Here is a 14,593-nt window from a genome sequence, read left to right as displayed (position 1 = left end):
ACAAGGCAGAGATATTCAGGCCAAATGAAAGAAGAGGAGCTAACAGCCAGGAATTTAATACAAACTGATGTAAGTAAGATACCTGAACCGGAATTTGAAAGAACAATCATAACTGTATTAGTTGGGCTTGGGAAAAGCATAGAAAACATGAGAGAATTCCTCACAGCAGAGATAAAGAAACTTAAAACTACTCAGGCTAAAATGAAAATTGCTATAACTGAGATGAAAGCTGAAGGGATGCAATGACAAGGAGAATGGACAGTGCTTATGAAGGAATCAATGATATAGAAGGTTAGATTATTGAAAATGAAAAGTTGAAAAGAAAAGGTAAAGAAAAGTATTGGATCATAAACGTAGACTTAGGGAACTCAGTGGCTCCTGAAAGCATAATAACATTAATATCATAGCAGTCCTGAAAGAATAAGAGAGTGAAAAGGGGGCAGAATGTTTATGTGAGCAAATTATAGCTAAAAACTTTCTTGACTGGGGAGGGACAATGAAATCCAAGAAGCACAGAGAACTCTCATTAAATTCCACAAAAGCTAGCCATCACCAGGACATATCGTTCTCAAATTCACAAAATACACAGACGAGGAAAGAATTCCAAAAGTAGCAAGGGGAAAAAAGTCCTTAACCTACAAAGGAAGGCAGATTGGGTTTTCAGTAGATTTATCCACAGAAACTTCACAGGACAGAAGATGGTGGAATGATATATTCAATGTGCTGAATGGGAAAAATATGCAGCCAAGGAGATGTAATTCACCAAAGCTGTCATTCAGAATATAAAGAGAGATAAAGCATTTCCCAGACAAATAAAAACTAAAGGAGTTCATGATGACTAAACCAGCCCTGCAAGAAATCTTAAAGGGCACTCTTTGAATGGGGGAAGAAAAGACTAGAAACAAAAAATATTAGGAAGGAACACAGAACATCACCAGAAACATCACTTCTACAGACAACAAAATGGCACTAAATTCATACCTATCAATAATCGCTGTGAAAGTAAAGGGACTAAAAAGACATAGGATATCAGAATTTAAAAAGTTAAGTCCTATCTATATGCTGCCTACAAGAGACTCATTTTAGATTAAAGTTACCTGTAGATTGAAAGTGAGGGGAAGGAGAAATATTTTTCATACACATGGACATAAAAAGAAAGCTGGACTAGCAAAACTTCCACCATATAAACTAGACTTTAAACCAAAGTTTGTAACAAGTGATGAAAAAGGGCATTATATCATAATTAAGGGGACTATCCATCCAGATGATCTAACAATTGTAAATAGTGCTGCCCATAACATGGAAACACCTAAATATATAAATAAATTAATAACAAACAGGAAAAAACTCATTGATAATGCAATAATAGTAGGGACTTTAAAATTTGCCTAACAACAATGGATATATCTAAGCAGAAAATCAACAAGGAAACAATGGCTTTGAATGACACACTGGACCAGATGAACTTAACAGATACATTCAGAACATTTCATCCTAAAGCAGCAGAATACACATTCTTTTTGAAAGTTCATGGAATATTCTCCACAATAGATCACATACTGGGTTGAAAATCATTCCTGAACAAGTACAGAAAGTATCATGCCATGCATATTTTCAGACCACAGTGCTATGAAACTTGAAGTCAACCACAGGACAAAATTTAGAAAGGCCACAAATACATGGAGGTTAAAGAACATCTTACTAAAGACTGAAGGGTTAACCAAGAAATCAAAGAAGAAGTAAAGAAATACATGGAAGCAAATGAAAATGAAAACATGACAGTCCAAAACTTTTGGGATGCGGTAAGGCAGCCCTAAGAGGGAAGTATACTGCAATACATGCCTACCTCAAGCAAGAAAAGTCTGAAATATGCAACCTAACTCTATACCTACAGGAGCTGGTAAAGAAACAGAAAAAAAAAAGAAAAACTTAAAAGAAGCAGTAGAAGGGAAATAATAAAGATTAAAGCAGAAAAAAAATAGGAAAAAAATCAAGTAGAATGGATCAATGAAATTAAGAGCTGGTTCTTTGAAGAGTTAATAAAATTGAAAAACACTTACCTGGACTAATAAAGAAGAAAGAGAACAGATCCAAATAAATAAAATCCTGAATGAAAGGGAGAGAGCACAACAAACAACACAGAAATACAAACTATCATAAGAGAACATTATGAAAAATTATATGCCAACAAACTGGCAATCTGGAAGAAGTGGTTAAATTTCTAGAAACATACAAACTATCAAAGCTGAAACTGGAAGATATAGAAACCTGGACAGACAAACAGCAAAGAAATTGAAGTGGCAATCAAAAATCTCCTAAAAACAAGATTCTAGGGCCAGATGGCATCCCAGGGGAATTCTACCAGATATATTAATAAGAGTGAATACCTATACCTCTAAACTGTTCCAAAAAGTAGAAATGGAAAGAAAAGTTCCATATCTGTTTTATGAGGCCAGTTTTATGAGTCCTGGATTTCAAAACCAAAAAAAAAGACCCCACTAAAAGGAGAATGACAGGCCAATATCCTTGATGAACATGGATGCAAAAATTCTCAATACAATACAGAAAATGAAATCAACAGTGCATTAAAAGAGTTATTCACCATGATCAAGTGGGATTTATTCCTGGGCTGGAGGGGTGGTTCAATACTTGCAAATCAATTGACATGATACACCCCAGTAATAAAAAAAAAAAAGGATAAGATATGATCCTCTCAGTAGATGCAGAAAATCATTTGATAAAATACAGCATACATTTTTGATAAAAACCTTCAACAGTGTAAGGATAGAAGGAACATACCTCAAAATCATAAAGGCCATATACAAAAGACCCACAGCAAATATCATGCTCAGTGGACCTAATAAGATCAGTAAAAAAAACAAGGATTTCCATTCTCACCCAAATTATTTAACATCATACTGAAATTCCTGACATACCAATTGGAAAACAAAGAAGAATAAAAGCCTCCAAAACAGCAAGGAAGAAGTTAAACTTTCATTATTTGCAGACAACATGACATCCTATGTAGAAAACCCAAAAACATCCACCGAAAGATTGCTGGAACTGATACATGAATTCAGCAAAGTCACAGGATATAAAATCAATACTAAGAAGTCAATTTCATTTCTATACATTAATAACAAAGCAGCAGAATAAGAAATCAAAGAACTGATCCCATTCAAAATTTCAGGAAAAGCAATAATATACCAAGGAAGAAACCAAACCAAAGACGTAGAAGATCTGTATTCTGAAAACTATAGAACACTTAGGAAACAAAATGAGGAAGACACAAAGAGATGGAAAAATATTCCATGCTCATGGATTGGGAGAAAAATTTTTTTAAAATGTCTAGGCTACCCAAAGCAATCTACACATTTAATGCAAACCCTATTAAAATATCACCAGCATTTTTCACAGAGTTGGAACAAACAATTCTAAAATTTGTATAGAAGCAGAAAAGATCCTGAATAGCCAACATAATGTTGAAAAAGAAAACCAAACCTGGAGGCATCACAATGTCAGACCTCAAGCTGTATTACAAAGCTGTAATCAAGATAGTATCATACTGGCAAAAACAAACAAACAAAAAGCAGACACATAGATCAATGGAACAGAATAGGGAACCCAGAAATGGACGCTCAACTCTATGATAAGCTAATCTTCAACAAAGCAGGAAAGAATATCTAATGGAAAAAAAGACAGTGTCTTCAAAAACGGTGTTGGGAAAATTGTACAGCAACATGCAGAGGACTGAACCTGGACCATTTTCTTACACCATACACAAAAATACATTCAACATGTATGAAAGAACTAAATGTGACACAGAAATCCATCAAAATCCTAGAGGAGAACAGAGGCACAAACCTCTTTTGACTTTTCCCAAAGCAACTTCTTACTAGACACATATCCAGAGGCAAGGGAAACAAAAGCAAAAATGAATTATTGGGACTTCATTAAGTCAAAAAGAAAAGGAAACAATCAACAAAATTAAAAGGGAGCCTACAGAATGGGAAAATATATTTGCAAATGACATAAGAAACAACAAGCTAGTGTCCAAGATCAATAAAGAACTAATCAAACTCAGCACCCAACCAAACAAAAAAACAAACAATCCAGTCACAAATGAGCAGAAAACATGAACAGACACTTCTCCAAAGACATACAGATGGCTAATAAACACATGAAAAAGTATTTAACATCACTCATCATCAGGAAAACACAATTCAAAACCACAATGAGATAGTTGGCTAGGATGTGGAGAAGGGGGAACCTCATGCATGGTTGGGAGTAATGCAAACTGGTGGAGCCAATCTGGAAAACAGTATGGAGGTTCCTCGAAAAGTTAAAAATAGAACTACCCTGCAACCCAGCAATTGCATAATTGCATTACTAGGTATTTACAAAAAGGATACCAAAATACAGATTGAAGGGGTGCATGTGACCTGACATTTATAATAGCATTATTGATAATAACCAAATTATGGAAAAAGCCCAAATATCATCAACTGATGAATGGATAAAGAAGATGTGGCATATATATATATATATATATATATATATATATATATACACACACACACACACACACATGCACACACACACGTATATATAATGGAATATTACTCTGTCATCAAAAAGAATGAAGTCTTGCCATTTGCAACAATGTGGATGGAAGTAGATTGTATTATGTTCAGTGAAATAAATCAGTCAGAGAAAGACAAATGGTATGATTTCACTTATATGTGGAAGTTAATAAAACAGCTGAACATATGTGAAAGGAAAGAGGGACTCAAACCATAAAAGGCTCTTAATGACAGAGAGTTAGCTGAGGGTTGAAGGAGGGAGGTGGAAGAGGGATGGGCTAAATAGTGATAGGTACTAAGGAGAGAATTTTTGTGATGAGCACTGTGAGTTTTATGTATGTCAGTGATGAATAACTAAATTCAATTTCTGAAACCAATATTACTGTATATGTTAACTAACTAGAATTTAAATAAAAACTTGAAAAAATATTAAAATCTTCTGCACATATACAAATGGCTAACAGACACATGAAAAAATGTTCATCATCATTAGCCATCAGGGAAATTCAAATCAAAACCACATTGAGATACCACTTTATACCAGTTAGAATGGCCAAAATCAACAAGACAGTAAACAACATGTGTTGGAGAGGATGTGGAGAGAGGGGAACCCTCTTACACTGTTGATGGGAATGCAAATTAGTGCAGCCATTTTGGAAAACAGTGTGGATAGTCCTTAAGAAATTAAAAATAGGGCTACCCTATGACCTTGCAATCGCACTACTGGGTGTTTACCCCAAAGATACAAAGTGATAAGTAGAGCCATATATACTCCAATGTTCATAACAGCAATGACCAAAGTCGCCAAACTGTGGAAAGAGCCAAGATGTCCCTCAACAGATGAATGGATAAAGAACTTGGAGGGGGAGATGAGCCATGAGAGACCATGGACTCTGAAAAACAATCTGAGGGTTTTGGAGAGGGGGGAGGTGGGAGGTTGGGTGAGCCTGTTGGTGGGTACTATGGAGGGCATGTATGGCATGGAGCACTGGGTGTAATGCATAAACAGTGAATTCTAGAACACAGGAAAGAAATTAAAAAATAAAGAAAAATTAAAGAAAAAAAGAACAGATGGTGCATACATACAATGGAGTATTATGCCTCCATCAGAAAGGATGAATACCCAACTTTTGTATCAACATGGATGGGACTGGAGGAGATTGTGCTGAGTGAAATAAGTCAAGTAGATAGAGTCAATTATCACATGGTTTCACTTACTTATGGAGCATAAGGAATAACTCAGGGGACTTTAGGTGAAGGAGAGGAGAAGGGAGTTGGGGGAAATCAAAGGGAGAGATGAACCATGAAAGATTGTGGACTCTGAGAAAAAACTGAGGATTTTGGAAGGGAGGGCTGGGGGGTGGCAGAGTCTGGTGGTGGGTATTAAGGAGGGCACGTATTGCATGGAGCACTGGGTGTGGTACATAAACAATGAATCTTGGAACACTGAAAAAATAAAATAAAATTTTAAAAAATATTCTATACAGTGAAGGAAACAATCAACAAAACTAAAAATCAACCTGATGCATCAGAGAAAATACTTGCAAATGATATAACAACTCTGATAAAGGGTTGCTATACAAAATATATAAAGAACTGATAAACTGGGGTTCCTGGGTGGATCAGTGGGTAAAGCCTCTGCCTTCAGCTCAGGTCATGATCTCAGGGTCCTGGGATCAAGCCCTGCATTGGAATCTTTGCTCAGCGGGGACCATGCTTCCCCCTCTCTCTTTCTGCCTGCCTCTCTGCATACTTGTGATCTCTTTCTCTGTCAAATACATAAATTAAATCTTTTAAAAAAAGAACTGATAAACCAACCTCCAAGAAACAAATAATCCAAATACAAAATAAGCATAAGACATGAACAGAAATATCTTCAAAGAAGACATGCAGATGGCCAGTGGAACCATGAAAAGATGTTTAACATAGGTCATCACCAGGGAAATGCGAATTGGTATCACAATAAGATATTACCTAACACTCGTCAGAACTGCTAAAACGAAAAACACAAGAATCAAGTTTTGTCAAGGATGGGGAGAAAAAGGAACAGTGTACACTATTGGTGAGACTGTAAACTGGTACAGTCATTGTGAAAAACAGTATAAATTTTCCTCAGAAATTAAGAATAGAACTACCATCTCTCATGGTTCATCTTCCTCCCTTCAATTTACCCCAATTCACTTTCCCTTTCCTTTTCCTAATGTCCTATATGTTATTCCTTATGCTGCACAAATAAGCGAAACCATATGATAATTGATTCTCTCTGCTTGACTTAGTTCACTCAGCATAATCTCCTCCAGTCCCGTCCATATTGATACAAAAATTGGATAGTCATCCTTTCTGATGGAGGCATAATTCTCCATTGTATGTATGCACCATCTCTTCTTTATCCCTTCATCTATTGAAGGGCATCTTGGCTCTTTCCACAGTTTGGCGATTGTGGGCATTTCTGCTGTCAACATCAGAGTACATATGGCCCTTCTTTTCACATCTGTATCTTTGGGGTGAATACTCAGTAGTGCAAATGCAGTGTCATAGGGTATCCCTATTTTTATTTATTTATTTATTTATTTTTTCAGCAAAACAGTATTCATTGTATTTGCACAACACCCAGTGCTCCATGCAATACGTGCCCTCCCTACTACCCACCACCTGGTTCCCCCAAACTCCCACCCCCGCCCCTTCAAAACCCTCAGGTTGTTTTTCAGAGTCCATAGTCTCTTATGGTTCACCTCCCCTTCCAATTTCCCTCAACTTTCTTCTCCTCTCCATCTCCCAATGTCCTCCATGTCATTTGTTATGCTCCACAAATAAGTGAAACCATATGATACTTGACTCTCTATGCTTGACTTATTTCACACAGCATAATCACTTCCAGTCCTGTCCATGCTTCTACAAAAGTTGGGTATTCATCCTTTCTTTTTTTTTTTTAATAAACATATAATATATTTTTATCCCCAAGGGTACAGGTCTGTGAATCACCAGGTTTACACACTTCACAGAACTCACCATAGCACATACCCTCCCCAATGTCCATAACCCCCTCCCCCTCTCCCAACCCCACCTCCTCCCAGCAACCCCCAGTATGTTTTGTGAGATTAAGAGTCATTTATGGTTTGTCTCCCTCCCAATCCCATCTTGTTTCATTTATTCTTCTCCTATCCCCCTAGCCCCCATGTTGCATCTCCACATCCTCATATCAGGGAGATCATATGATAGTTGTCTTTCTCCAATTGACTTATTTCACTAAGCATGATACGCTCTAGTTCCATCCACGTCATTGCAAATGGCAAGATTTCATTTCTTTTGATGGCTGCATGTTATTCCATTGTGTATATATACCACATCTTCTCTATCCATTCATCTGTTGATGGACATCTAGGTTCTTTCCATAGTTTGGCTATTGTAGACATTACTGCTATAAACATTCGGGGGCACGTGCCCCTTCGGATCACTACGTTTGTATCTTTAGGGTAAATACCCAGTAGTGCAATTGCTGGGTCATAGGGTAGTTCTATTTTCAACATTTTGAGGAACCTCTATGCTGTTTTCCAGAGTGGTTGCACCAGCTTGCATTCCCACCAACAGTGGAGGAGGGTTCCCCTTTCTCCGCATCCTCGCCAGCATCTCTCATTTCCTGACTTGTTAATTTTAGCCATTCTGAGTGCCCTATTTTTAATTTTTTGAGGAATCTCCACACTGTTTTCCAAAGTGGCTTCAACAACTTGCATTCCCACCAACAGTGTAAGAAGATTCCCCTTTCTTCACATCTTCCCCAACACTTGTTGTTTACTGTCTTGTTAATTTTGGCCATTCTAACTGGCATAAGGTGGTATCTCAATGTGGTTTTGGTTTGAATTTCCCTGATGGCTAATGATGATGAACATTTTTTCATGTCTGTTAGCCATTTGTATGTCTTCTTTGGAGAAGTGTCTGGTTTTGTCTTCTGCCCATTTTTTGACATGATTATCAGTTTATTTGGGTGTAGATTTTGAGGAGTTTTTTTATAGATCTTGGATATCAGCCCTTTGTACTGTCATTTGTGAATATCTTCTCCCATTCCATGGGCTGCCTCTTTGTTTTGTTGATTATTTCCTTTGCTGTGCTGAAGCTTTTTATCTGAATGAAGTCCCAGAAGTTCATTTTCACTTTTGTTTCCTTTGCCTTTGGAGACATGTTTTGAAAGAAGTTGCTGTGGCTGATGTCAAAGAGGTTACTTCTTATGTTCTCCTTTAGAATTTTGATAGATTCCTGTCTCACATTGAGGTCTTTCATTCATTTTGAGTTTATCTTTGTGTATAGTGTAAGAGAATGATTGAGTTTCATTCTTCTATACATAGCTGTCCAATTTTCCAGCACCATTTATTAAAGAAGCTTTCTTTTTTCTACTAGATATTTTTTTTCCTGCTTTGTCAAAGATTATTTGACCATAGAGTTGCAGGTCCATAGCTAGGCTCTCTACTCTGTTCCAGGGGTCTATGTGTCTGTTTTTGTGCCAGTACCATGCTGTCTTAGTGACTGTGGCTCTGAGAAAAAAATCTGAGGATTTTGGATTGGAGGAGGTGAGGGGATGGGTGATCCTGGTGGTGGGAATTAAGGAGGTGATACATAAACAAGGAATCTTGGAACACTGAAAAAATAAAATTAAATTTAAAAAAAAGAATAGAAGTACCATATGGTTCAGTAATTGCACTACTGTGCATTTATCCAAAGAATATGAAAACACTAATTTGAAAGGATGTTTGCATCCCTGTGATTACTGAAAAATTATTTCCTATAGCCAATTAACAGAAGCAGGCTAAGTGTCCATTGGTAGATGAATAGATAAAGAAGATTATACACACACACACACACACACACACACACACACACACATATTTCCACCCTAAAAACAAATGAGATCTTGACATGTGCATTTTCATGGATGGCTCTAGAAAGTATAATGCTAAGCTAAATAAATCAGTCAGAAAAAGACAAATTCCACATGAATTCTCTCATATGTAGAATTTAAGAAACAAAACAAATGAAGAAAGGGAAAAAAGAGGCAAACAAAAAAACCAGTCTCTAAACTGTGCAGAACAAACAGATGTTTACCAGAGGGGAGGTTGTTGGATGGTTTGGTAAAATAGGTGAAGGGGATTTGGAGTACACTTATCTTGATGAGCACTAAGTAGTATGTGGAATCATTGAATGACTATATCATACACCCAAAACTAATGTAACACTGTACGTTAAATACACTGGAGTTAAAATTAAAAAGTAAACAAAATGAAAATAAATATAACTTAATAGTAGAAATAAAATAAAATTAAAATAAATAAATAAAATTACATAACAAAAGAAGAAGACTAAGCAAAGTTCCAGGTAATGTCTGAAGCAGTCCTCTGGAGAATTTTTTCTTGGGAGAGGTGTTTTTTTTTTCTTTTCTCCATCTAGGTCTTTAATTGATTTTATGAGGTCCACCCACGTTATGGAGGGCAATCTGCTTTACTGATTAAAATGTTTACCTTGGGGCACCTGGGTGATTCAGTCAGTTAAACATCTGCCTTCTGCTCAGGCCATGATCCCTGGGATCCTGGGATCAAGACCAGCATCAGACTCCCTACTCAGAGGGGAGTCTGCTTCTTCCTCTCCCTCTGCCCACCCCCTCACTCATGTTCTCTCTCCTTTTCTCTCTCAAAATAAACAAAATCTTTTTGAAAAACAAATAAAATGTTAATCTCATGGAAAACACCCTCAAAAAAACCCACTCACACAAACATATTTATAACAAAGTAAGAAGAAATATAACAATTAAAGACCTCATTTCTCTAACTGGTCAGATGCTTATAGCTTATATTCATAACCACCTTCTCCACTATCTCTTCAATATTCCCTTTGCACTTCAGCTGTTTGGGGTTCTTTACCTGATGGGGTGACCCAAACCTTCATTTCTGAAAGGCCATTAGTAGTAGCCCTGCCTGGATTGAGCTGTTAATAGTTTTCCATTGATTCTATTCACAGTGCATGGTAATAGTAAGAGACACCCATAGGGATCTCCTATACTCCAGTAGAGTACTTCCTTACTCTGTTGCAAAGTAACATTACAATTTCTACTTGGTAGTCAGGATTAGTCACCCCAGCAATACATTAATCCCTATTTTTGCTTTTTGTTTTAGAGGAAAATTTAGAGAATCTAAGTAGAAGATTTATATGTGTGCTATGAACTCCCAGATGATGAGTTACATCTGACTGGTGGGGTAAGGGGCAGAGGAAGATCATATAAAATTTCATGGAGGGCTAACTTTTAAGCTGGAACTTGAAGGACCTTCTGGAAGCCCAGTGCTGACTTAAACCAGAGTCTGTGAAGGGTCATTAAAGGGAGGATATTAAGGTCATTAGTTGAACAACTGATATGTGCTCTGCTTTAGCCAAGAGAGTTAAAGCCCATGCTTAAACTGGGAAATCTGAGGAGGTGGAAATCTTTATCTTGCCAGGACCAAGTGTCCTTCACTCCATCTTCTCCCCACCTACAACAGTGCACTTTGGGGGAAAATCTCAGGATCAATCCACTTTTCCTCAATATGGTATACAAAATAATGCCACCCAAATATGTCCTCTCTCCATTCTCCAGAGACGTGAATATGTTAACTTATATGGCAAAAAATACTTTGTAGATGTGGTTATTTTATGGATCTTAAAATCAAGAGTTAGTTCTGTCTTATCCAGATGGGCCCCAAATAAACAAAAGTATCTTTATAAGGAGTAGAGAGGAAAGGCAGAAAGAGATTTTACAAGGGATGCAGGAAGGTAAGAGAGAGATTGCAATATGCTAATTTGCTGACTTAGAAGATGTGAGGAAGGGGCTTTGATATAAGGAATTCATATGTTTTTCAGAACCCTGAAAAAAACAAGAGAAGAGATTTTTCCCTAGAGCCTCCAAAAAGAATGCATGAATGTTCCAGAAGGAACAGCTCCTTGATTTCAGCTCAGTAAGACCCATTTTGGAATTCTTACTTCTAGAATTGTAAGGTAATAAATTTGTGTGTGTGCTTTTTTGTTTTATTATGTTATGGTAGTCACTATATAGTATATCATTAGTTTTTGATGTAGTGTTTCATGATTCATTGTTTGCATATAAGACCCAATGTTCCATGCATTACATGCCTTTCTTAATAGCCATCATGGGGCTAACACATCTCCCACCCGCCTCCTCTGAAACCCTCAGTTTGTTTCCTGTAATCCATAGTCTCTCATGGTTCCTCTCCCCTTCTGATTTCCCCCCTTCATTTTGCCCTTCCTTCTCCTAATGTTCTATTTTTTTTAAAGATTTTATTTATTTATTTGACGGATAGAGATCACAAGTAGGGAGAGAGGCAGGCAGAGAGAGAGAGAGAGAGAGAGGAGGAAGAAGGCTCCCTGCCCAGCAGAAAGCCCGATGCGGGGCTCGATCCCAGGACCCTGGGATCATGACCTGAGTGAAAGGCAGAGGCTTTAAGCCACTGAGCCACCCAGGTGCCCCTCCTAATGTTCTTGATACTACTCCTTATGTTCCACAAGTAAGTGAAACCATATGATAATTGTCTTTCTCTGTCTGACTTACTTCACTTAGCATAATCCCCTCCAGTGCCATCAATGTCAATGGAAATGGTGAGTATTCATCCTTTCTGATGGCTGAGTGATATTCCATTGTATATATGGACCACATCTTTATCCATTCATCTGTTGAAGGTCATCTCAGCTTCTTCCACAGTTTGGCTATTGTAGACATTGCTGCTATGAACACTGGAGTGCATGTGGACCTTCTTTTCACTACAACTGTATCATTGGGGTAAGTAACCAGTAGTGCAATTGCTGGATCATCAAGTACCTCTATTTTTAATTATTTGAGGAACCTCCACACTGTTTTCAAAGTGGCTTTACCAACTTGCATTCCCACCAACAGTGTAAGAGGGTTCCTCTTTCTCCACATCCTCTCCAACATTTGTTGTTTCTTACCTTGTTAATTTTTGACATTCTAACTGGTGTAAGGTGGTATTTCATTGTGGCTTTGATTTGAATTTCTGATGGCAAATGATTTTGAAAATTTTTTTGTCTGTTAGCCATTTCTACTTTTTTTTTAAGATTTTATTTATTTATTTGATGGAGAGACAGAAAGAGAGGGAACACAAGCAGGGCATGTGGGAGAAGGAGAAGCAGACTCCCCACTAAGCGGGGAACCCAAAGTGGGACTCGATCCAGGATACTGGGTTCATGACCTTAGCTGAAAGCAGATGCTGAATGACTGAGTACCCAGGTGCCCCTGTAAGCCATTTCTATGACTTCTTTGGAGAAGTGTCTGTTCATGTTTTCTGTCCATTTTTTTTTATTTGTGTTTTTTTTTTTTTTTTTTTTTTTGAGTGTTGAGATTGAGAAGTTCTTTATACATCTCGGAAACCACCCCTTTATCTATGTTGTCATTGCCAAACACCTTCTCCCATTCCGTGTGTTACCACTTTGTTTTGTTGACTGCTTTGCTGTGCAGAAGCTTTTGATCTTGATGAAGTTCCAACATTTTTCTTGTTTCCTTTGTCTTTGGAGACGTGTCTTGCAAGAAGTTGCTGTGGCCAATGTTGAAGAGGTTACTGCCTATGTCCTCCTCTAGGATTTTGATAGATTCCCATTTCACTTTGAGGTCTTTCACCCATTTGGAGTTTATCATTGTGTATTGTGAAAGAGAATGATCGAGATTCATTCTTCTGTATATAGCTGTCCAGTTTCCCCAGCACAATTTATTGAAGTGACTGTCTTTTTTTTTCCGTTAGATACTTTTTCCTCCTTTGTCAAAGATTACCTGACCATAGAGTTAAGGGTCCATTTCTGGGCACTCTATTCTGTCCATTGGTCTATATGTCTATTTTTGTGCCAATACCATGCTGTCTTGGGGCTCACAGCTTTGTAATATATCCTGAAATCAGACAATGTGATGTCCCCAATTTTGTTTTTCTTTTTCAACATTTCCTTGGCAATTCAGCGTCTTTTCTGGTTCCATACAAATTTTAGGATTGTTTGTTCCAGCACTTTGAAAAATGCCATTGGTATTTTGATTGGGATGGCATTGAAAGTATAGATTGCTCTGGGCAACATAGCTATTTTAACAATGTTTATTCTTCTGATCCATGATCATGGAACCTTTTCCCATCTTTTTCTGTCTTCTTCAGCTTCCTTCATAAGTGTTCTGTGGTTTCTAGAGTATAGATCCTTCCCTTTCTTGGTTCAGTTTATTCCAAGGTATCTTATGGTTTTTGGTGCTATTGTAAATGGAATTGATTCCCTAATTTTTCCTTCTACATGTACATTTTTAGTGTATAGAAAAGCAAAGCAACTGATTTCTTTTTTTTTTTTTTAAATTTTATTTATTTATTTGACAGATAGAGATCACAAGTAGGGAGAGAAGCAGGCAGAGAGAGAGAGAAGGAAGCAGGCTCCCCGCCAAGCAGAGAGCCCGATGCGGGACTCGATCCCAGGACCCCGAGATCATGACCTGAGCTGAAGGCAGCAGCTTAAACCACTGAGCCACCCAGGCGCCCCAAAGCAACTGATTTCTGTGCATTAATTTTTGTATCTTGCCACGTTACTGAGTTGCTCTATGAGTTTTAGTAATTCAAGGGTGGAATCTTTAGGATTTTCCACATAAAGTGTCATTTCTTCTGGGAAGAAAGAGAACTTGACTTTGTCTTTGTCAATTTGAATGTCTTTTATTTCTTTTTGTTATTTGATTGCTGATACTAGAATTTTTGGTACTATGTTGAAAAAGAGTGGTGATAGGGGGCATCCTTTACATGCTCCTGATGGTAAGGGAAAGGCTCTCAGGTTTTCCCCATTGAGAATGATATTTGCTGTGGGCTTTTCATAGGTGCTTTTTATAAAATTGAGGAATGTTCGCTTTACCCCTACACTCTGAAGAGTTTTAATCAGGAAAGGATGCTGTATTTTGTCAATTTTTTTTTCTGAATTAATTGAGAGGATCATATGGTTATTGTCTCTCCTGT

Source organism: Meles meles, chromosome X (genome assembly GCF_922984935.1).
Source record: "Meles meles chromosome X, mMelMel3.1 paternal haplotype, whole genome shotgun sequence".
Taxonomy (NCBI): domain Eukaryota; kingdom Metazoa; phylum Chordata; class Mammalia; order Carnivora; family Mustelidae; genus Meles; species Meles meles.
Note: the sequence above shows the minus strand (reverse complement) of the source record.